Here is a 25,150-nt window from a genome sequence, read left to right on the forward strand (position 1 = left end):
TTGTATCACCCACACAAAGCAGCCCTAACATCAGATTAACTGGCCTCCAGATGATCCCCAGCTTTGGGTGACCCTTGGTACTGAGAAAAAATCCATTTGAAAACTGCCATGGCACCTCGGTGGACCAAGGCAGCTGGGCAAGTGAGCAAATTACTCTCAGTAATTAGAGAAATCCTTCAGCATCTCTAATGACCAGGACAGGACATATAGGGGAGACTAGGAAGAGGGTGAACACCCAGTCAGAGTGCATAAAAGCCGCTTAAGTGCTTCCGTTAAAGTGATGAGCAGCACCATAGGTCCTGTAGCTATATATTTGTGTTAATGCATTGAAACCTAAATTTTTTTCACTGCATGGTACTTCACAGCTGCTGTTGGATAAGTGACTAAGCTGCTTGTAAATGAGTTGGGCAATTTCTTGTTCCCACCTGTTCTTAAAAAAAAAAGTGGTTCTGGGAGGGAAAGCCAGCTCCTGCAGAATAGAGATGATAATCTAATAAAGGAAGGGAATTCAGAAAAGTGTGGTAAGTGGAAATCACTTTTATGTTAGTTGCTGTGATTTGTATTTTTTTGACATTTACAGCTTCAAGACCTGTAGGGTCAGTATTGACAATTTTTGCGCCTGTGGTAAATATGCCTCCAAAATTGATGCATCCCACTTTTCTTCATTTGTATGTAGGCAAAGCTTAGAAATACTTTGTTTTACAAGATATTAGTACAAATGTTGCCTGCAGAGCAAGAATCTGACCCAGAAGAAAAGAATCTTGCTTTCTCCAGAGGAATTTGAGGGAAGCCTGAAATGCATGTATATTGAAAATGGTGGGCAGATTTGTCCCAGGTGTGCAGATTTCTTTCTAAAGGTATCTCTTAAAACCATCCAGGGCACTATTTTATATCTAGTTCACTTGGGCAATATGAAATGCAAGAAAGGATTAATCAGTCTTCTAAGATACATTACATTATTTACATTAGACATAAAAAAATTCCAGTTTGTGTAATACAGGTTTGAATTAAATTTTTATTGTATAAGTTAACTTCTTGCTGGTGACCTGCATCTGATGAAGGACACAGAATTCTTTCCATGCTGGTTTTGCTTCCTCATAACCCTGTTACCAAGGCTTGAGTGCTGACAGCTGGGTATGGCATAGCTGTGACAGATTCTCTTTATCCACACAAATCTCTTGTCTTTAATTTCTTCTGCAAACCTAAAAATCCAGAAGGCAGTTGACTCTATGACTCACATTTGAAAACAAGTATATAAAGAGCACAGGTAAATTTTTCAAGGAATATTTTCCCATTTTCAGAGCTAAATAACTAAGCAATATACGCCATGCTTTTACTGATGTGTAGAGTGGATGACCATAAGGCAACCATCAAGCTGGGACACATGGGTCCACTGCCTCACTTCTCTCTTCAGAGGTTGTCAGGTCTTCTGCTGAACGTCAGATATAAAGTCCTAGTGCTCTTGTCCCAAGCTTGTGACACCTGCTAGTGCAGCCCTAGATGTCACTTTTCTTTATTTGTTTCCCTCAAATCCCTCTTTCTTTGCTGAGGGGAATGTTGAGCTTAGGAGAGGAGAATCATTACTACAATTGCTCCAGATTTCAGTGCACTCCAAGTCTTGTGGACCCTGGTGAGGAATCTATTTTGCTCCAGGATTTGTGCTTCTCCCCTTTCTCTTCCTGCATCTCCAAAACTGTAAAAAGCAGTTTTGCCCTCTCCTTTCTGCCCATGAGTCAGCATATGGTGGGGTACTCCAGGCTGGGGTTCTCTTCCATCCTGTCCTTGCGGCTGTTTGACACTGAATTGTGTCATGCATGTTCCTTTGTCCAAAGAGGAAGAGTACCGTCTGTGGCTGCCCCATTCTTAACTGCTCTTTACACTTTAAAAGGAGACATACCTATTCTAAGAAGAAATGCTTTAAAATACCCCATTATCACAGCCAGCATTTAGGGGCTGTGAGTATGGGGACTGGGTGGCCCCAACCAGACTGAGCACTTTGGAAATTTCCACTTGGTTTGCAAGAATGTTCATCCCTGCCCCAGTCCAACTCCCAGCTCACAAGTCTGGAGGCAAAGATCAGAATATGTGGCCAGAACATTTACTGGCGCAATGGATGTGTTTTACAAGGTCTGTGCTGAGGACTGTCTTTCAACATAGTACTTAAAGTACTTAAAGTACAAAGGGCCATTAAAAATTGTATACTTACAGTATGGAAAACTTAGAAATTTGCCATCTCAGAGTATTTTGCTTCCTAAGTAGGAGCATGATAAAACACACTGTTTACTTTTATGGTCAATAAAGTAAAGCCTGTTCTCAGATGCAGGGCTCTTAAGTGGCTGTCCATTGCTAACATGAGACTTTAGACAGATTTTATCCTTCTGACGTTCAGTGGAACAAATATCCTGTAGTTTGCAGATAAGGATCACTCCAGGCTCAGTTTCAGTTTGACACAGTTGTTTCAAAATTCACCTTGGGTATATTTTTTCCCTTCAGCTTTATCTAAAAAACTAATCAACCTGGCTAATGAATTAAAGGGGTCAGAGGAATCAATGGTCCTTATTTGCATTAATTTAAATTAATACATACTGGTTTTGTTGAATAAGGAGAGACAGAGATCTGGTATTCATAAATAACTGATAGAGAATGAACATAATTCAGTAAAAATATTCTGGTTCTCTTGTTATGAACATACACTGAAAACATAAGTATTTTTTAAATTAAAAAGACTTATCATGTGAAAATGATCTCTGGACAGGTAAATGGTGCAATTGAAAGGAAGGATGATTGAATAGCTGAGGTCCTGCTGTTAGACTTAGGAGGTCTGGACTCAGTGCTCCCTGAATGGCTCTGGGAGCTCTTTGGATCTCTGGTGCTTCAATTCCCCATTCATGAATTTTCTTTCTTGGAGCAGTATGGTGAAAGTGAACACCTGAGAAGCTAAGGATGTCAGATTTTCAGTTGTGCAATATGGTAAGAATAGAAGACCAATACAAAAGAAAAAAGGTCAGTCTCTTCTGAATGGATTAAAGAAATGTAGTGGGAAAACTGGAAGGGTTGACAATGCTTTTTTGTTAAAGTTACCCTTGTTTTCCCATGATATGCTAAGCCAGCTCTGTAATATGGAAGGTTATAAGAAACCTTATTTGAAAGCACAAGGTTTGTTTCCAAAATTGTACAGTCCCTAATCATTCTTGAGACCTCTGGAAAATTTCACTGCATTCTTCTGGAAATTATTATATGTTTTTAAGGTAATGAACTTACTTGACTGACTGTAGACGGCAGAGTCAAAAAGACTCATGACTATTCCTGTATTATTTGCTCAGAACAAAAATACTCTGAATTCAGGTCTCACTTCTGATGAAGCATACCTGCTTTTCATTGCAAGGACAGGAGATGTCAGCTGGCAGGACTGTTAGAGTCAGTGAGATGGCTCAGGTGGTAAGTAAAACCATTCTGAGCAAGTTCCTCTATGCAGAAGCAATGGAAGTTCAATGCCATGCAGTTCAGTGTCATGCAAAGAAAGCTGAGCCATTCCTGTGGCTCCAGCTGGGACCAGGGAAACTGGGTAAGCTGTGGTAGCCAGTGTGAAGTGCTGCACTTTGAGGCAAAATTGGTTTATTTGCAGTAAATACTAAAAGTGAAACATTTTATGCAGCCAACTCATTTTAGTTCCTGAATAATTATAAAAATTAACTCCTGAGATTTTCTGTGGTGATCTTTTATTGAAAATTATATATGCCCCATAGTAACTCTCATGTGTCTTATTTCTCATATAAACTTCCTCAACTACTAGACAGAGAAAAGGTTTGTTCCCCTCTTCTGTGCAAAAATGAATGGCTTTTATGACAGGGAGGAGATGCCTTTTTTGCAGGCCACAAAGAAGCATGGGGATAGATGCATGACAAGGCCCTCTCATGCTCAGAATTCAACCCTGTTAGGACAAAAGCAGAAGCTAAATGCAGATCTCTGCATCTCAGACAGCTGCAGACACCAACGGGGGAAGCAGATCTCCATCAAAGGGCTGAATGACAGGGTTGTGTCATGATTAGTTTAGAAAATAAATAAACTTCATCAAGATTCACAAGCACTGGGGCACCAGTTCAGCATTAACCAGCACCCAGTGTAACTCCTGCAGTCAGGACAGAACACCAGTTCCTGAAAGGCCAACTCTGTCTTCCTGAGGACCTCAGTGCTTACCTGTATAGGAGGAGATTTTGAGCTAACATTTGCCAAAAGGGATGATTTTAAGACACCTCTTTGGGGCTTTTCTGCTTTGATGACTTAGCTGGCTTTCCCTTGGGTTACCAGTTTTGCCTATCTCTTTAGAAATGTTGCTCTATTGCCAACCTGTGTAAGCCAGGCAGGCTGCCTCTCAGGGCCATACATTGGAGGGCTAGAGGACAGCTGTCTAAGACCCCTTGTGTTTCTAGCCCTTTGTTGGCATTCATAACAATAGTTCAAAACTGAAGGCATTCAGATTTTTTCTATCTATAGAGAAAGAAATGAAATAAATATTTAACTTGATTTAACAGCAGGGCAGGATGAAATGTTCCACAGAGTTCCATGATGTTCTTATTGACTTCCTCTGTGCATCATGCTTTTGAATTTCTTCCCTTTTATTTGGTGAAAATGTAAGGACACAACTCCTCAAGCTCTTTTTATCTCTGCAACAAGTTCTGGTTTTAACAGGAGTCATTTTTGAGGTACTAGAGAAAGAAAAGGGAACATTGGACCCTGGGGACACATTTCCATAGGGTAATGCAATTGAACTGCTTGTTTTGTGCACAGCATTCTGCCTTGGGATTAAAACTGGGAAGGCATTTGGAAAACTACCTGCTCACTCAACTTATTTGGTTGAAGTGTGCTCACAAAGTACCCATTTGTGTTTATAACTGCTCCATGAAGAGTTTTGGCAGATGTTGTGCTGTTAGCCTGAAATATGGCCCCTTGTTTTCCTTAAGGACCAAGAGCTGTTAATACCACGCTGTTTCTGATGTCTTTTTGTTGGTCAGTACTCTGCCCTCTTTGCTCCAGCAGAAACAGGAATGGAGGCAGTGATAGCAGACCATTGCAACTCCCACTCATCTTATGTTACAGGCTGGAAAAGTGAGAAGATGTCTAGGAGGAAGAGCCATTTTCTTTTAATCAATTATTAACTGGTAAGTCACTCCAGCTAATCTTTGCTCAGCAGCTGAGTGAACCTTGAGCAGGTTTTTGAGCAGACCAGGCTTAGCTGAAACCAAGTGCTAGAAAAAAAAATATTCTGGGCAAAACTATTGAAAAGATTAGGTGGATTACAAACTGTGGAGAAAATGAGAGTATGCCTACTTATGTTTATAAACATGTTCTCATCCTAAGCATCATAAAGCACTTTAGGGACCTAGAAATACACCAGTGTGAGAGAACTGTGTTGCTTTACCCCTAGAAAAATAAGTGAATGAAAGGGGCCTTTCTATTGCCACACATGGCAGCACTGCAGTGAAGTGTAGCACTGTACCCTATCCAGTGGCAGGTTATGTTGGCCAAATATCAATACCTAGTAACAGCTTGGCACAGGGTTGTTACTAGGGCAGCTATTTTTACTGGGAGTGATATAACACCTGTATCTAGTCGATGTTGTCAAAACACTCAAGATGTCTTCATCACCACAGTACCCCTTAAAATGGAGAAATGCCCAGATGCAGTAAAGAAATAAAGCCCTCATTTAAACATTTTTTTTTTCCCAGGGGAAAAAAATGCAAAGCTACTACATTTTATTTTTTAATTTTTCCTCACAATAAACACTAATTTTGCTTACAATGAACACTAATTTTTAATATGATAAAAAGAAAGATATCTCCAGTTTAGCAGTCACACAAGCTAGGTATTCTGACAAAGGTCACAAAAAGCCACATATCACTTAGGGAAATAGGGTCAAAGTTTTGGATTTGCAATGACATTGGAAGTAAAGCAAGCATGATCCAGATTAAGGTACATCATAGTAAGCACCCAAGTTGACCTGCTGGAAAAAGTAATTACTGTAAGTTTTCTGTTTAAAGCTGATATATGTTCTCTACCTCTGATTCATGGTTCATAAGACACACAAACCTGGTCACCTTTTAACACCAGGAAGACTTTTTATGGCTCTGCAATTGTAGCTTTCTTGGAAGAAGCCTTCTGGGACCTCAGATTGCCAGTCACATTGCAACTGTGTGCTAGAGTTTAAAAGGGGACCTGAAGTAAACAAAGACCAAACATTTGTTAGAAGTTTGAACATTCAGATTAAATGTTCTCAGAACACTAGTTTCTTACAAAAATACATCTGTGTATAATTGTTATAGTTGTCTTCAAAAGAGAATTTACTCTAAACTACAGAGGTCTATCATTAATGAACAGCAAATTAATCAAAACATTCTTCTGATAATGTGCTTTTCTTCAACTTACATAAGCATTGCTTTCAGCAAAGAATTTGCCAATGAGTTTCCTGCCACAGGAGGACTTACTTAACAGAGAAAAATTGGACAATACACAGAGAACTATGTGAGTGTATAATGCTTCTAAATTATCAGCATTATTCAGATGCAGTCCTCAGAGCAGCTCCAGTGTGAGCTGTCACTTCTATATATTAAAAAAATCCTGCTTTATATGCTTTTTATTTACTTTAATGCACCATGTTGTATCAGAAGACTGTTTTGAAACAAATGTCTTTGCTCATGCTTTGGTTCCTGTCATGTATTTGAAACTTGAACTGGATTCATTTTGCATGAAAGTGAAGGAGAAAATGCTCTCTAGTTGTGTAGCTAATGCCTTGCAACCACAAACAGGTCTTCAGTCTGTGAGACTGGACTAGGTCTGCTCTGGAGACAAAGGCAAAACAAAACCCTGTGAGAGTTACTGTGTGGATGTTGGGTTCTCAGACTCTTTCCTTCTATAAATCTGCTCCTACTGATCCACACAATTAAATAATACAGATGGAGGTTGTATCATCAATTCTTGCTGAACCAAATTAACAAAGGTGCTGTTTGGTTTTGTGTGTCTCTTTACAAGTTTTCTTCTAATTCAGTTATGTTCTAGTCCATTCCTATGTATAATCAACAGTCTTGCTTAATGAAATGCAAAGGATAACATTTTGCAATCGCACTGAAATAAAAAAGGTTGCAAAGGTCTCACTGCAGACTATTTGAAATGCCACGGAGTCCATACACGCAGCTTTATTTGACCTTGGCTGCCTTACTTATGCAAGAGGAATAACATTTTTAGTCCTGATCCCCTGCTGAGTTCTCTGGGCTGTAATGCATCTACCTTATATGTATAGGTAAGATGGTACAGGTAGATCCTATCAGAAATAATTTCAGAGAGGAGAAATGGAGTTGACATGAAGAAGAGACTCAAGCTAAGAGATTGGAAATGGATTTTAATGTATAATCAATAGACCAAGAGACAGCATTCATAAAAGACTAAAACTGTCTTGTTACTAGAGTTCTGTAATTTCTGTGTTAGTTCATAATGTGTGAGTCAATCCTTTCGTCTACTAAAGCTGTTCAAAATAATCCACCTATCATCAGAAGGACAGAGCCAGGGTCCATCAGAAATGAGCAGTTTCCTGACAGGAAAATACCATCACATGCATAACCTCTAATGCACTTACCACTGCCTTGGTGGTAATATGTAAAACTCTGTATTAGATTTATATATCTCTGTAGATAAATGAAAGTGAAACCAATGTATATTTAAGTGGTAGTAATCTATGATAATTTTTTAGAAAACTTGTACATGTCTGTATGTCTTCACAGTGCAAATTTTTCAGATTTTTTATAGGATGGGCTTTGGCTAATACTACTCTGTGATGCATTTACATGCCTTAGATAACCCTCTAGGTTTTCAAACTGCAGATGGAGGTGAAACAAGTGTCTCTTTTCAAGTTAATTTCATTTCCAAGTCATCTCAGTAGTGCTACTAATGAATTTCTGTCTCTATGTATATGATATTTCTGAATGTCTATCACCAGGGTACCCAAATGTCATTATAAATTTAATGAACAGCTGCTGCCCATTAAAAGTAAGTGTAACTTCTATTGCTTAAATTAAACTAGTTTAAAAGAAAATGAGCATTTAGGTTAGGCAGGTGTTGCTGCTATTTATATCCAAAAGTTGAATTTCTCCTAGACTGAGGGCTAGTTTCAAATTGCATTTTTTCTGCCACTGTTATTTTGACAGAAAAAAAAAGCTTCATGAATTAGTATATAAACTGCATCTCATCTCTGGTCATTTCTAAAATATAAGTAATCATGGCAGAGGATTGAATGATATTAGATGAGGAACTTTTAGCATTTGCTTTTTATATTGCCAATTGAAGATATTATGCTGAGGTTAATTGGGCCATTCAATTGTGCTCTGCCACTTTGTCTTTCCTGAAAGGATTCAGTTAGATGGCTTGCTAAAATTCCTATTATCTCTGTAACAAATCTTAGTTTTACTACTGCTGGTCTAATAGCAAAGTAAAAAGATTGGGGCAGTTTCAGAGTAGAAATAATTTGTGTCTTTGATGCTCTTTTCAATACTTGATTACCAGAGTTCATAGAGGTGTCCAGAACCAAACTGTGTCAGGGCAAACATACCAGGACAATTGTAAACTTTCTGCCAGGTAACTATTAGTAGCAAAAAAGGCCAGGTTCAGTATGTCTAGGACTGCTTTTCACAAGTGGCTGAGCAAGGCTCAGTCCCAAATCACTGAGCACTGCCCTGTACTGGCAGAACATCCAACTGCTAGCTCTCTCTAATTGTATGAGATCTGTTTATTAGAAAATGGACATAATTTTAGGGAAATAGAGAAGCATGTCACACATGCACAAATATTGATAGCATCTGCAAGTCAAGAGGAAGTGATATTGTAAATAAGCCATTTAGCATCCTTCCTCTTCACCAATGAGTATCTCTTATCACTCCACTTTGGATATCAACCCCATGCTCTCCTCAGCTTAGCTCTGCAAAGAGCAGCTCAGTGAAGGTCTCTTTGCCTGTCTCAGGTCCTCAGGGAGCTTTTTCAATCCAGCTGAGCTGCTGCTACACAGTGATTCAGCTACATGAAGAGGCTGAGAAAGCAGGACTTGATAGTAGAATCCACTGAGTGATGTTTTCCATCCCACCTCCTCTCATCTGAAGCATTTCCTGCAGTGTTTCCTCAGAGTAGGTTTGCCAGCCTGCAGAGCAGCAGTCAGTGATTGGCCCAGCCATTTAGAAAGGAATGGAGGGAAAGGTGAAGGCAGAGCCCACAAACCCCTTTGCTCTTGTGGTGACCTCCTGAATGTTGCTAGAGGACATATTAGCCGGTGCCTTGCCCAGGGAGGTGCCTGATGGCTGGGGCTGCCCCAGGTGCCCTGCTCCCTGGTTGGGGTACTGGGATGGTTGGGGGCTGCCTGGCCCTGTGGACAGCCCCTGAAGTCCCCAGCCCTAAGCAGACCCTGGCTCACTGGGAACTCAGTGAAAGACCCCACTTTGACTGTGTGTCTGCAAACATTTCCAATTGTTTTTCTATGCATAATGTTAATTATCAAAAACTTCAGAAGACTTTTGGCACATCTGGCTGAGGAGATCCTCAGACAAATTTGAATGGAGAGTAAATTTTTCATTATCTAGAGGTACTGTTTGGAGCCCGCATGTGTTTTGACTTCACACCTGCTGTAGGACACTTAGCAGAAGTCAGGTGGAAGAGCTCTTTTAGATGCTCACTGGCCAAGGTTATCCCAGGTGATCCCAGCAAATCTAGCACTGAAGTTCTCTGCAGTTCTCCAACAAGCAGGGTCACATTGAATTCACCATCTTATTCAGGTGGTAGAAACGTAATCTTCCTCTTCAACAGTGCTACTGTCTCCCTTGGATTTGTTCTGCTCTGGATATTGAGCTGTTGCTGGCCTTATTAATATGCTTATTTCTTCCTGCAGTTTGCTACTTTTATTTTAAGGAGAAATTGATGCACTAGATTTCTTTGTTAGCCTGGTGAACTCTTTCAGTAGCAAAAGCAACACAATGCCTTTGTAATTTTTTATTTTTCTAGGAAAATATCTTCCTATCCCTATGACTTTAAACTTGGCATTTACTGTGTTGCAAGGGAGAAATGCTGGCTCTGTGAGATGGTGCCTGACAGCTGACTATGGTGCAATAGAGCAGGTACAGGTCTCAGTAGGGCAGTTTATGTGGCACCCTGCCTGAAAAAAAAAAAAAAAAAGCCTCAGTGTCCAGCAGATCTTTTTCAGCTATTTTCATGTTATTCTTTTCTAGATTTAGAGGATCACCTCAAAGGATGACATTGAAAATACAGGTAAGAAGGTTTCAGGACAAATCACATCCTGTATGTCAGCCATTATGCCAGTCCCTCTCTCACAAATGTTCTCTTTTAGTTGCAAGTAACTCAGTAACAGCTGGGTTTGGTTCATCCTCTACAAGTAACTTGAAGTGAAGAAGGAAAACAACTGAATGATCTACAACAGCAGTCAAGTGCCAGCAGCATGCATCTTGTATTCTAATCCCAGCAAGGGGCAACAGAGAACTAGAAGCAGAAGTTAATTTACCATATCCAAACATCCTTCTGTGACATGAGAAAAAACACAAATTTTTTACACATCCTGAAGCTATTTTAAAAAAGATCTAAAAGCAATATTTTTGAAGCATATTGTTGATGAATGGGACATTTTAATGCATGCTGAGGGAAGGCTTTGAAGCGCTGTTGTATGGCTTGGAATGCAGGATTTGGAGAGTTTGCCCCAGTTGTTTGGAAAAACTGAGTCCAGAGTTTCTAACACTCTTAAAAAGGCTTAAAGAAATGCAAAATCTTGTTTTCAAATTTCCTTTTTTGGTTTTGTATAAATGGGTCTTTTCAGAAGGTGTCATGCTTGTAACCTCCTTATTCTGGGTGAAGACCTATTCCATCAGCCTACTGAATTCTGAATATTAAGACCCTGAGCTCTATTCCAGATGCCGTGTGCAACAGGAATGTTTTTTAAAATCATATATATACATTGAACTACAAAAAAGCTTTGGCAGAAGGGACTTAAAAGATCATCTAGCTTCAACCTCCCTACCATGGTCAGGGACATCTTCCACTAGGCCAGGTTTCTCAATACCCCACCCAACCTGGCCTTGAACACTTCTAAGGATGGGAAAACCACCATGCCCCACATGATTCATACAGATACATTACAGTTCATAAGTCCCACTACTTCAGTGGAAGTAGTCATGCACATACATATCCTAAAATGCTGCACAGAGTGACTTCCATGGGTAACAGGTTAAAGGACTATGGTTTGAAGACAAATAGATGGGTAGAACATTTTTTTCCTTCTTCATAGCAATAGGATGTTCTTAATTACAAGGAACTGATTATGAACAAAATGCTGACAAAAACATGGCTTCACCAAGGACAAATCCTGCATGAGCTACCTAGTGGTTTTCAATGATGGAGTGATTATATCAGTGGATAAAGGAAGAACTACAGATGTCATCTATCTGGACTTTGATGTGGTCCCCACAACATCCTTCCCTTTTAAATTGAAGAGAGATGGATTTGTAAATTGAACTATTTGTTGGATTGGGAGCTGGTTAGATGGTCATCAGCCAGTAGTGGTCAATGTCTGAATGTCCAGATGGATGCCAGTGACAAGAGACATCCCTCAGGGGTCTTTATTTGGAAAAATACAGTTTAATATCTTCACCAGTGACACAGACGGTGGGATCACGTACACCATCAGCAAGTCTGCAGATGACACCAAGCTGAGTGCTGCAGACAACACACCTGAAAGATGGAACACCATCCAGAGGAATCTGGACAAGCTTGAGAAGAGGGCTCCTGGGAAACTCATGAGGTTTAACAAGGCCAATTGCAACGTGATGTACCTGGATCAGGGCAATCTTTGGTATAAAGGGTGCAGGATGAAGGGATTGCAAGGAGACCTGTGGAGAAGGACTTGGGGATACTGGTGGAGGAAAAGCTGGGCATGAGTCAGCAATGTGCACTCACAGCCCAGAAAGCCTGTCATGTCCTGGGCTGCATCACAATAAGGATGGTCTGCAGGTGAAGGGAGATGATTCTTTACTCTGTCCTTGTGCCCACTTGGATCACTGTGTTCAGCTTGGGGGTCCTCAGCACAGGAAAGGCATAGACTTGATGGAGTGGGACCAGAAGAGGGCCATGAAGATGATCAGAGGGATGAAACACCTTTCCTGTAAGAGAGTTGGGACTGTTCAGCCTGGAGAAGGGAAAACTCTAGGGAAATTTTATTGAGGGTGTTAAATATTTAAAGGGTACAAAAAAAACCCAAAAATAAAACCAAAAAAAACCCCCAAAAACCCAAAAACAAAACAAATGGGGACAAACAGTTTAGTAGAACCTGTTCACACAGGATAAGGGGTAATGGATTTAATATAAAAGAGGGTCTATTTAAACTGGAAAAAGAAGAATTTTTTTACAATGAGGGTGGTGAACCACTGAAAGAGATTGCCCAGACAGGTGGTAGATGCCCAGTCACTAGAAACATTCAAGGTCAGTTTGGCCAGCCCCGTCCAGCCCAAAGTATTCGATGAATCTATGATTCAAAGACTTCTGGGCAGACTAATGAATCCTGTTTAATACTGACCTTGAGGTGTTACAAGTAAATGTAAGGCGCTTTAGAGATTTAAGTACATTATGCTGCCTCATAATGTAATTGATCTTGTTCAAACCTCCAGAAAGGTTTGAAAAATATGGCAATATTTTTCACATTGCAGCAGCTGCAGTGGTGTGAAACATTAATCAGTTCTACATGATTTTTAATTAACGGTCTTCAGTGTCTATGAGTGTACAGTGGGAGTAGTTTTCATTTGTGCACTACTACTGTATTTGCCTTCCTTTAAGAAAACATGAACAGTCTAAGTCCATAACACTGCTAAACATGAAAACTGGGCTCTTAAATATTAAAGCAAAACTACAGTAAACTCTGTGGATCTGCAAAACCCTCAGTCAGGGTAGTGACATTTGGAAATCATGTCTGAATGTTGATTCATTAGGCATCTCATTTCAGAAAAGTTAGTAATTTAAGGAGCACATGATGTCTCCACATCCCTCCCAAAAAGTAGAATTGGGATAGTAGAGATGTCTTCATCAAGAAGAAAAGAGCTGTTAAAACAGCAGTCCTCTGCTTAACAAAAAAGTAATACAGTAGAATTATGAGTACATGTAAATTACTTCTTATTGAGGACACAAGTTACGGAAACTTCTTTTTAAGGGATATTATGCTTTATCTTGGACATGTGTATTGCTTCAATTAGGTAGTTTGTTCTTTAACTTGGAAGCACAAGATTTCTGGGCAGTATTATTAGAGCTAACTCTAGTTCTCAGGGCCCTGCTGCGCAGTCAGAAGGAATAATTTTACCATTCTCATTTATGAGCCTTTGGAGCCATAAACACCTCCCAGCTTTTCATGAGGAGCCCTATAACTGAATAAGCAGTAAGTTCATTAGCAGTCTGGCTGCAGAGAGGGAGCAGGAGAAAGTGTACTACTACAGAAAACCATATGCCTTCCATGTACTAGCTGGTGCAGCCTTCTAATGAGGACTGACAGCAAATTCCTGCTTCAACATCACCATGTGAAAAATTCAAAGAAAGTAGGTGGAGATCAGATAAGCAGAATCAAAGTTTTTCTTCCCCTTTAAACATATAGATGTGTATATACCTAACCCTTTGTCCCTTAACTGGTTCACACCCAGTTCTTGTTAGCAATACTTAAAACTACTACAAGATAATGCTTCAACTTCTGTAAGATGTTCCTTTCCGTGTGGATGGAGAGTGACATCACAAATTCCATGACCACACACAGTTTGTCTTAAAGGCTGTTTAACACCATGGTCACAGTCTGTTTCATGATAAAGAAATGGCATAACTGTAGTGTAAACATAACTGGCTGTAGAGCAATACATCTTTCAGTCTCTGTTAGAAGATGAGTGGTTAAACTTTAAATAAGATGTGCTCTTCTTCTGGTGTAATAAATTGTGTTCCTGCTTCTGAAAAAGTAGTAGTGGTTTGGTTTTGGGAAAAGTGGCTGAAATGCTGAGTTGTCACTGGGAGCAGTTTTGTGGAGCACTTTATGGGTGTTAAAACTCAGCTGTCCAGAGGGTACGTGCAGATGAAAAATAGGCACTAAGGTCCCACGCATAAGAGAAAGTTGGAAGAATTCCTTCAGAAAAAAGACAAAGGCTGATAGAAGAGAGGGCAAGTAGGAGGCCAGAAAGGAGTTGAAAGTGCAGGGACATCTGGCTTTGCTGAAACAATGAAGCAAACTATGACTTGTGATTAGCTCATCAGCTGTGTCATCTGTGCAGCCCACAGGGACCTAGGAGTGCATGGGAGGCTACCCTCCTCCTCAGGAGTTTCCCACACTGGTGTTAGCACAGGCAGACCTTGATCCTGGGCAGCAAAACATGTGCATGGCATTAAGGAACACAGCTAGACCCTTGCTTAGAATGTTTAGAATCTTATATAGAATCTTACACAGAGTGTAAATGATATGACTCCCTAAATTCTTATTAAGAAATAAATCATAAAGTGACGGAGACCATTTTGGAATAATCAAATAGGAAATAAATCAACAAATGAAATGCTTCTATAACAGAGAACATGAATTTATGCATCCAGGCAGTAACTGGATCTCTGTTCCTTACCCACTCATTAGCCTCTTTTCAGTGGAAGTTTCACACTAAAAGGGATAACTGTTTTAAACACAGTATCAATGAGAAAAATACAAGTTAAGCTCCCTTTTTTGGCTCTAGCTTTGTTCTCAAGCTGAAGCATGTGCAATCAGGATGGGATGCAGGGTAAAGCAATATGCTGGGGAATGCAATGTCTTATTAAAGGATTTGTGAGTGAAATACTTCCACAATCTGCACACATTCACCCAGCGTAAAATAATTGTTACATCCTGAAAGTAAATCAGCACAATGAGATAGGGAAGCTGAGCACCAAGTTGTTTATGCCCCTTCTTGATGTAAGATTTTGGGAATCCAACAGCTGTTGGAAGAGATAACACCCTGATTGCTTTTAATCTTCACAGCTAAGGCTGATTTCCATCTCACCTTCTAACACAAAGTTTCATGCTACACAGCTAAAAAAGTTTTCAGGGTTTACATACAGGAACCTGATGTGTTTGCATTTTTCTCTCCCCGCCCTAATGTCTCTTTTCAGGGGTAAAAAACAGCTGCAGTATTAAAAGAGTTACGGAGACTGAAGGCATAGCATGATATCCAAAGTTTAGATTAGCACCATAATCAGAGTTGTGGGATATGAAAAGAGTAGGGGAGAATCATTACATATGCAAGGTAGTTCTATAGAAGGTGGCATTTTGGTCAGAGATCAAAGCTATATTGTTTCTTTTCCCAGTAAATTAGTCCAGTTCTTCTTCTTCTTTTTTTTTTTTTTTTAATTATGAAAATTTTTGAGTCTGATCTCTAAGCACTGTGTGTGATTTCTGCTATTTTTATCTCCAAAGCAAGAATGCAAAGGAGGCAATTATCTTGAGCTCCTGTTCTTTACTAAAATAATGCAAATTTCTTAAATGAATGTTGCCGTGTGAGTCCAGCTCCGGGCGGGTGCCTGCGGGAGCACTGGCAGGACGGGAGAAGCGGCGGCCGCTTTCCCCTTCAGCTCTGCAAGGCTCAATTCTAGCACGGGAACAGACGAAATGGCGACACGGGGCTCAGATGCAAACACGTGTTTATTGTAGAAGCGTGTTCCCGAGACCACCGGGGCACCGACTGAGAGTTGGTTATACCCCGTGCCGGGGGCAGGGGGAAGCTGAGCCGCGGCCAATGGGACAGGAGGCAGGGGACAGGGAAACCCCGGAGACCCCGGGGACAGCGATGGGAAAGGCGGGGAGGGGGGAGTGATAAGGGAACAAAGGGTCGGGACAACGGACCGCAGGGGGAGGGGGAGTGATAAGGGAACGCAGCATCGGGACAAGGGACTGTGGGGGGAGTGGGGAGGGAGAATGGGGGGGGAAGAAGAGAAAATTGCAAATCCTGCAAATGAACTTTTTTGGATACTAAATTTGTGGGTCTTGCTTTTTAAAAGTTTTTTACTTACCTGCCAAAAAAAGATGAAGAAATTTGTCTAGAGTATGGTGAAAACTTTTGGATGATGATTAAAGCAAAGGATTTCCTCTGTCATTCACATTTAGATTACTTCAAGCCTTCCACCCTGAATCCTGAGATTACATGTGTAGTTTTCCAGGTCCAAAAGGGATCTCACAAAACTGCTGAACAGTTGAACTGATAAGATTTAAGGTGAACTGAAGTTTATAGGAGACAAAGGCTCTCCTCTTGAACCTGGAGGACAAAGCCCACTTACTTTAAGTTCTATTTTAGCAGGAGGAGAGTTTGTAAATCAAATTGGCTCCTGCCCTTGTTGACCCTGATATTATGTTGATATACACAGCATGAAAACTTCTTATAAACAAGAGCAGGTATCATACATTATGGTAAATCCAATATTTTCCTTGAAGTTAAGAGAACAGGAGATAATCAGGATTGCCTCTCTTTCTCATTTAGGAAGAAAAGTCCTTTCTCGGCCTTTAATTTTTCTTAAATGTTATTTTCAGTTTTAATCAATAAATAAGGGTTATTACATTAAAGAAAAATTAAAATTAATCTGGTTTTATATTACATATTTTTATTTTGTTTATTTTATGCAATGTCCCTCTTTGTGACCTCTAATTTTACCTTGACCTTCAAACCTTTCACCCTCCTTTGCACTTTTGCAAGGCTACAAATAAACACACTTGTGTAAAATGGACCTGGTTGACATGCAGTCTGAGTCTTGTAATTAAGACATCAAATGCTTTTCTTTTAAAGTAAGAAAATCAAGGCTGATGCAGATTGGCTGCAATCACACCTTTCTATCTTCCAGAAGTTGTCCACAGAGCAGTGTTAAATGCTCCTTATTTCCTTCCTGACAGAGAATGTCTCAGCACAAAAATGTCTGGCATTATAATTTGTTCTTCTGTTGACAGCTTCAATAGAAAGACTTAGGTCAGAAAGAACTGGAGACCAGATTATTTTAGCAACAGTGATCTGCTTATTTATTGGATTCGTGGGTAGCCCAGGGCTTTCCAGATGAGGAAAATTAAGATATTTACTCAGATATACTGAAGATTTTGGTGTTCATTCTGAGTCTTGTATTCAAGGGCAGCACACCTGATAGTCCACACTGCCAGACCTGGTTTCTCTAAGCAGTGGAGAGAAATGGGAACTGGATTCAGGCTGCCCTCTACAGCTATGTAATATAAATGTTTAGTATCAATTGGAGAGTTTACCATAGCCATGCAGCAACAGGCCTCCCTATGCAGTCATGGGGCTTCCTAGGCAGCCAGGACAGTGATCAGGATGGACAAAATAAAGAAACTGTGTCATGTCTGACAGCCCAGACTGTCACCAAGCTGGATGTCACAGAGTCTTCATCACCCTGAAATGGAGTCTGCCTCTTGCCAGCAATTGAGACACTATGGTTCAGGGTTCAGGTCCTTGCTGCTGCTGTGCTTGGCTTCATGTGCCTCTTGTCAGAGGACAAGTAGTGTCCCTCATCCACGTCAGTGAAGAAGGTGTTTGCTGAAGGTCACCTTGTCCTTCAGCGCAAGTTTAAGTAAATAATTTCAGCCTTTTGGCCATCTCCACAACAGCGGTCTACACTGGGTTCTGAATAACTCTGCTGGGCCAGGAAACTACATCTAAGTGATAGAACACTGAATGTTGGGCCACCCTAAATTGCATAGAGAAAAGGACTCTTTTCCTAGGAAGTTATTCATCCAATTCACTGTTAGTCCCATTTTCCCAGGGTCCAAGTCTGTTGCTTTGTCTTTGCAATTTCAATATACATGAAATTAATAAATATCAGGAAGGAAAGCATTTCCCTTAAAGCATCTTAAAGTCCATTTTTTTTTATACTATACACAAACATTGTTATTGCTCACATTTGTGTATGATTGTGGAGTGTGATGGATTATGGGGTGTGGGTGTCATTCTTTTCCTAATGTCACGCTCTGGAGAGCTTGATTTTTCTCTTTGCATGTTTCCTTATTTATCAAGATAAAGATAACTTCAGCTGTTTAAAATGGCTCAAAACTGCTGTTCTTTGGCAAAAAGTGAGTCATTCATAGCTAAAAGGAATAAGATTAACGTTTCAAATTCTTGCTCTAAACAACAAACAGGCACAATAGCAATACTGATTTTTCTGTTCAGTGTTTTTACTCTCTGTCTTTTGCTTTATTCAACCTGCACAGCATGGGGCTGATCAAGAAGTATATTGAGCGTTCACAACACTTTGACCAAAAGCGCAATTTATGGAAATCCTGTGTGTCTTCAACTTTGATCCTGTTAAAGAAATTTTACAGGATATGCAGAAAAATTTTCTTTGCATAAGCTCCAGCTGAAGCTTTTCAATCCCCACTTGAGACAAATCTTTAACAACAGTATTTCATGTCATGGATGCTTGTTTTTATGCTGTCAGTTTGGTTTGGGGTTCTGTATTTAACGCTGACATGCTTCAAACAACCACAAGTTAGAATTATGCTGAAATCTTGTTTCCCAGGTCCACTTAAAACTTCACTGAGAAAGAATGTGGGTCTGGTTACACCCCAGCCTTGCAAGATTATAAATATTTCTCAGCACATTTTAGGGAAGAGTACCTTACAACTCAGTCTTTTCAGTGCTCTTCACAGTGGTTTCTGCCGAAGTACACAACAAGACTAAATATAATAAAATATTAAATAAAGGATAAAATATACAGGAAAGGCCAAACTCAAGTTTAAAAGTCTCAGGATGTCTGTGGCTGCGTGACACTGCTGTGGGGCAGTGAGTCCCTGCCCTCCTGGCTGTTCCTGTGTGTGCAGGATCTCAGGTATCTAAGGTTATATCTGCTCTGGTGAAGCACCACGAATTTTTTTAGCTTCCCTAGACTAGGCTTAGAAAGCTGAATTTCAATTTTATAAAGAGCAATAATTTCAGATGGACTTTTTATGTTTGAAACAAAGAATCAAATTTCATTAGTGATACACAATAATCCCATTTGTTTTCATGGCAAAACAGTAGAATCATTTAAATAAGATATTCAGTGTCAATTTTTTATTTTCTGACATATTGAAATAAAGTTAAAAATCTGTTTTCAATTTTCAATTAGTTGCCGAGTGTTAAGTTGGCTTCAGAATTATATACTGAGTCTGAGTGTAGGGAAGGTTTATTGACAAACAGGTTTTAAATGCCCTTTCTAAATTTAGTTTTTTTAAAATGTATATGATTTATAAAAAAAATTCTTTAGGAATTTAAGCCAAAAAAGCCCTGTATATTTGAGTGAATAAATTGTTCACCTAAAAAGTTCAGCTAGCTCTGCATTATCTGGTCTAACACGTTCACCACAGTGAGTTTTTGAACTATATCCAGTATTTTTTAATGAGTGATAGGCCAAATCCTAAGGTTTGAATGCAAACCTACACCTCATATCTTTAAAGGTTCTTATCTGGATGAGGTTTGGTGTTACTATCACCAAACTCCACTGTGAAATAAAGCTGTTACTGAACACAGAGCTCAACTGAGCGTCTCAACAGATTTTCAGTGTTACATGCATATGAACAGAATTAAGCCAAAATTGGCTTTGCTGGAATATGCCAGTTCTAAATAAAACTTCTAGCAGGAAAATCCCTATTGTTTACTGTATCAGTTGATAAGGCAATAAAATGAGTTTGCAAGACACTTAATGTATAAAAAGATCAATGTCTTCTTGTGTTCTTAACAGCTTCTCTTGCCAAGAGATTCTTAGTACTTAAATGCCTTTAGCCTTCACCACAGCTCTTACGTTTGCTATGCTGTTATTGTATGTGATAAAGATACTTAGGATAAGGTAGGATCTCAAGATTTGCTCCTTGTATGATGGGTGAGTAGGGAAGGAGAAGGATGAAATTTGACTACAAAGACAGATAAAATATTTTTGGGTAAATTTGCTAACTAGTAAACTGGTAGAGCTTTATTCAGCTTACTCATTTAGACAGCTTCAAGTTATGGATGAGGAACAATTAATTTCATTCTCCAAGCTGACAGACTCTGACTTTTATTAAGTCTTTCAAGAGAGGACAGTGGGACATTCAGGTTAGTCTAGTGCATTTTGGCAACTGGATCTCTTAATGAAATGTGCATGAGGTCCAGGGATGACAGCCCTGGACATCAGCGAGCTTGCATCAAAAAGCATCAATCTTAGATTAATTCTAATTCCTTAACTCCACCTCTTCATTTTGTATTTACCAAACTTCTCATATGCAGCTACTCTGGGCACCACCCTCACCTTTGCTGCCCATCTGTAAAAGATGCACAGATTATATTATTATTACTGACTCCTCTCCAAATGCCAGTTAAGGTAATGCTGCCAAAACCCAGGCCTGATCACCACCAGGCTCTGTGCTCCTCTACCTTGTATTTGGACAAGAAATCTGCAGACAATACCAGAATTTGAGAAAAACTGCAGATCTGTGTGGCCCATCATCCTTCTTTGATGATAACCAACACTGGGAAAAGTATACAGAAGAGACAGGAGCATCATGTCCTCCAAGATGTCTTCAGCTTTCTGAAATTTGAGACTCGAGTATTTCCTGAACCAAGTTGTTTAAGTACTTACAGTGGGTTCCTCTTTTATTACCCATAAGCCTTTCCTGTATGGAAATAGAACCTAAAGTCCAGAGACTGTGTCTGTCTTTTCACGTGGTATCAGGAGCAGCCTGCTGGTCATTCTCACAGGCAATGGATTCAATACAAGTCCCACTGCAGCCAAGGGCTCTGTCCACGGTACCCACAGCTGTCATCTGCCTGCCACACACCCACACTTGGAGCTGCTTTGAAGCCTGCCTGAGGGCATGGGAATATGGGACCTGTTGGGATGTTGGAGTCCATTGGTGTCTTCTGGCTGCCCAGGAGGACATATTTGCAGAATTTCGACTGGTTTTCCATGTTTTCCTGGGGAGCCATTAGCATACAAATTCAGAAATAACACTAAATACTGGGTTCTTAAGATCCTCATCCTAAATCTACCCTCTGCAAAGGAAAGAAAGTGATATAACCTTTTCTAGCTGCAGTGCTTTGGAGACAAAGAATACTATTGGAAAGGCATGTAGGTGTTTCAGTGACAGGCAGGAAAAGAATGGAATTCCTAGATCTGAAGCCAAATTAAAAGTACCAGATCAAATCCCAACAGCATTACAGATGCATTTGTGTCTCTAATTTATTTACCTCCTAAAGGACTTAAACTCTTTTACTATCTCATTTAGAGATGATTTGAGATATTGTGCACAATTAGGAAGCAGAGAAACTTCATGATGCTCTGCAGGTTAAAAAAAAAGGCAGGAAATCCCTCTTCCATTTTCCTTTTCTCAGAAGTTGTTCTGGACATGTGTTTTATCAGTGCTAGCTGTCCTGGTGTTAATGTGTTGACACTTTGCATTGCTTTTTCCTGTTAGAAAAATAATATATTATAAAGATGAACACAAATCACTTGAGGTTGTCCTCACCATGTCTGGTTCTTTACCTCTGCATAACGAAATATTACAGTTTGGTCTGTACTGCTGTCTCTTACTTGTCTATTTTTGTGCAGGTTACTTGGGGACATTCCCAGGTCTTTGCTTTCTATTACCCAATTTAGCCCCAACTGTACCAGTGGAAATTCTAAGGATCAGGGAAGGATTTTTTTACACATATCAGCTTGTGACATAACTTACAATTTTCATTAAGCCTGATTCAGAAGGAAATGCAAAATAAGCCAATTACCAAACTTCTTCTATCTCTGGAGATTTCCAATTTCGCAAGAACAGGGGGGTCTAATATACATAAAATCGATTAGGAGATTTTCAAAGATTATTCAGACTACCAGTAGACAGGTTATCTCACAATGGGTCAGTCAAAACTGCAGTTTTACAATTTACAGATCATTCTGCCTTGTGAGGCTCTAAACTCTTTTATGCCTGACACCTTTATGTATTCAATACTGAATATATTCAGTCAGTTTTTTAGGAACATATTCAGAGTTGTCAAACTGTAAAGACTTCTCTTGGATGTATGGAAAAAAAGTAGAGTGTGGGGACCAATAATTAAATACTGGCTGAAACAAGCATTTAATGTGAAAAAACCCCCATAACATTGACTGTTAGTGTTTAGTGCAAGGACATGTAGATTTGGCTAGTATCAGCAAAACCATGAGAAGGCACTGAACTACTGAGGAGAAAATTCATTTAGCTAAATTTAGAACCTCCTCAAAATGACAGAAACTCCCATTAATTTCAATAGAGCCAAGATTTCATGTAGAGCTCCTAAATTTAGTACAGAACTTGAAGCATTCATAATTAGCAAAATGGGACTTCTGGAATGGTGGGAATGGCTTTATTTATTTGCTCACTAACTTTTATTTCACTGTAATTTGAACAATCATTCATTAGGGTAATGGTTCATATGTTTCCCAAGTTCTTTTTTTAAATTTTCTGAAGATTTTTGAGGGAAGATTCCTCAAGTTTTGTACAACTGATAGGATTTTCATGCACTTCTTGAATCAATAAATGGTAAGCTTCCTTCAAAAATCTGTTTTGATTTTCAAAGAGCTGATGGCAGGCTGCTCCCTGTACTAAAGTAGAGAAAGAAGCATACATCCTTTGTCAGTGTAAGAAAAATGTAGATCTACATTTTTATTCATTCATGCCTGGCTTCCACCCAAACACCAGAAAGGATTTCTTGTTTCCTCCATCAATTGTAAACCGGAACAAGCTTGTATCTTGTTCCTCTTGAGAAGGCAGCTGTCAGGCAAATGCCTTCACAAAAAATAATGCTTGTGCATACTCTGCAGTCAGCTCTAATCTGTACGTCCACAAACTGTAAAACTGTAAATTGTGCAGAACTGGATCTCTGTCAGCTGACTTCTTCCAGGCAGAGCTGTTAGCTTCAATTAAGAAAGTACAAACACAAACACCAAACCTGCTGACTGGTCTGTATGCAATTTCACCTTCTTTGGGCTTTTTTTTTTTTTTTTTTTTTTTTTTTTTTTGTGTGTGTGTGTGTGTGTGTGTGGTGGGGAATGAAGGCCTTGACTGGTTCAGTGATTCTTCTCCTTCCTTGAATCAAGTCATATCAAAGGCTAACTAGGTATCTGTGGAACTTTGATAAGCTTAATCCTGGAATTTTGTTAAGAAATCTCGTGACTCTGATGGCAAGTACTTAAAATGCCCTCCCGCCTATTCTAAACTTTATGCAACTGTGTAAATCTCAAGAGACTGCTCAAATGAAGGGCAAACTTGCCCACTTTGTAGATAGAGGCATTTAATAGTGGAAATGTGGTCTTCTGGCTATCAACATTGCCTAAGTACAGATGTCTATGACATGCTCCTCCTTGCTCTTAGCTCTGGTTGGAAGTGAGCTGAGCATTGGTGACTGAGCACTTATGAAACAATCAAGATAAGTGGTATCTTATATTCACACAAGTATCTAATTATAGTATTTGTCACAATAAAAATATACAAAATGAAGAATGAAAGGAAAGACTGTGCAGAGAGCTGTGTCTCCAGCACCACTCAGTATTGAAAATCTTGAAGACTATGTGTGAAAAACAGACATGACTGGTTGATGCTTCTTTTTGTATATTTTCCTGGATATTACTCCTTAATTTACTCTCTTTCCCTATCATAATTTCTCCATTGTGAGAAAAAAAAGCCATTTAGAGATCTCTGGAGTAGAAAGCTGCATCTATCTCTATCTATAAATCCTCCAGCAATCTGTTGTGTTGCCAAATGCACTGATATTTTGGTCCTCCCAACACCCTGTGTCAGAGTTCCACCTTTGAACTATATCCCATGTGAAAGACAACATTTTTGAATCTTCAGAATGCTGCTTGATAACACAACCATTTTCTGAAAACCTGAAGCAATTTAAAAAAATATATAACTCATACCAATTCTCTGTAAGAAAGAAGGCACCTTTCCAGAGAGCTACTGATTGCCTACTGGCATGGAACTCAAACAAGGTGTATTGTGCAAAATTGATCCTCTTTCTAATTTAGTACCTGGCTACCTCTAGGATATATCTAATTTGGGATATCATGTGCTAGTAAAATAGAGATTCATACAGAACTGTCCCATAAATATCTCACAATTCCCTCCACCTTTGGTCACTACACTTGCCTACTCTGCCAGGGCATTCAGAAGCTGCTGAATTATTCTTTCCTTTGCCATGGTAAATTGAGAAGAGAAGCCTCTAGGAAGGTCTGCTACATGCTGACTGGGAAAATGAGGCTTTCAGAAGTTCCCTTTGTCCTTTGCTCACAACTCACCCATCTCACTTTCCATAGCATGGCAAGTGGTTTGTTGGTTTTTGGTTTTTTTCTTTTTTTTTTTTTATAAAGTGATAAAGCAGGTTTTTGTCATCTTATCCTTCCCTATATGCTTCTTTTAGCAGAAAAATAATCCAGTAGTAGGAGAAAATTTCTGTTTGTGTTAGTCCCTGTCAGCAACCTGGCTGCAAGGATGTCTTCCCTTTTTCTATTTATCCAAATTCTTAAGAAAATTTATATTCTCAAACAGAAGTTTGTTGGTCTTTGTTCTTTTGTTTGCCTATATGGAGCCTCTTCAGCAATTTTAAAGCTTATTTTTGTAGTTATAATTTCCATATCCTAAATAAAATAAACCCTTAAACTTTTGTTGTTGTTCCTCTTTTTCTAAAGAAATAAACTTCCTTCAGTCACCCTAGGATAATTGCTCTAAAACACATTCAGAGTGTCAGTAGTCACTTATAATAATCTTGGGTTTATATTTGACAGCATATCCCATAAGTGGGTGTCGAATATTTCTGAAGACAAGTGAGAAGTGCTATTACAATACATTGCTATCCTTGGCCAGAGTCACAGTAAGACAGAAAGCACTCCAGGCAGAGCCTCAGTTAAACTTCCCACCTAGGATGGGTCTGTGGCCCTGCACAGGTGGTTTCTTATGCAGGCAGGTTCAGCCTTCCATTTTAGGCAACTAGAAAGAGACAGATTTGAAGGTAGTGCCTCTGCTCTATCTATCCCCTGAAGACTCCAACACTCCTAGGATGCTTGGAGAGAGACAATCCTGGAGATGATTTTAGGTCTAGCTTTTCCTCAT

The sequence above is a fragment of the Taeniopygia guttata genome, chromosome 2 (assembly GCF_048771995.1).
Source record: "Taeniopygia guttata chromosome 2, bTaeGut7.mat, whole genome shotgun sequence".
Taxonomy (NCBI): Eukaryota; Metazoa; Chordata; class Aves; order Passeriformes; family Estrildidae; genus Taeniopygia; species Taeniopygia guttata.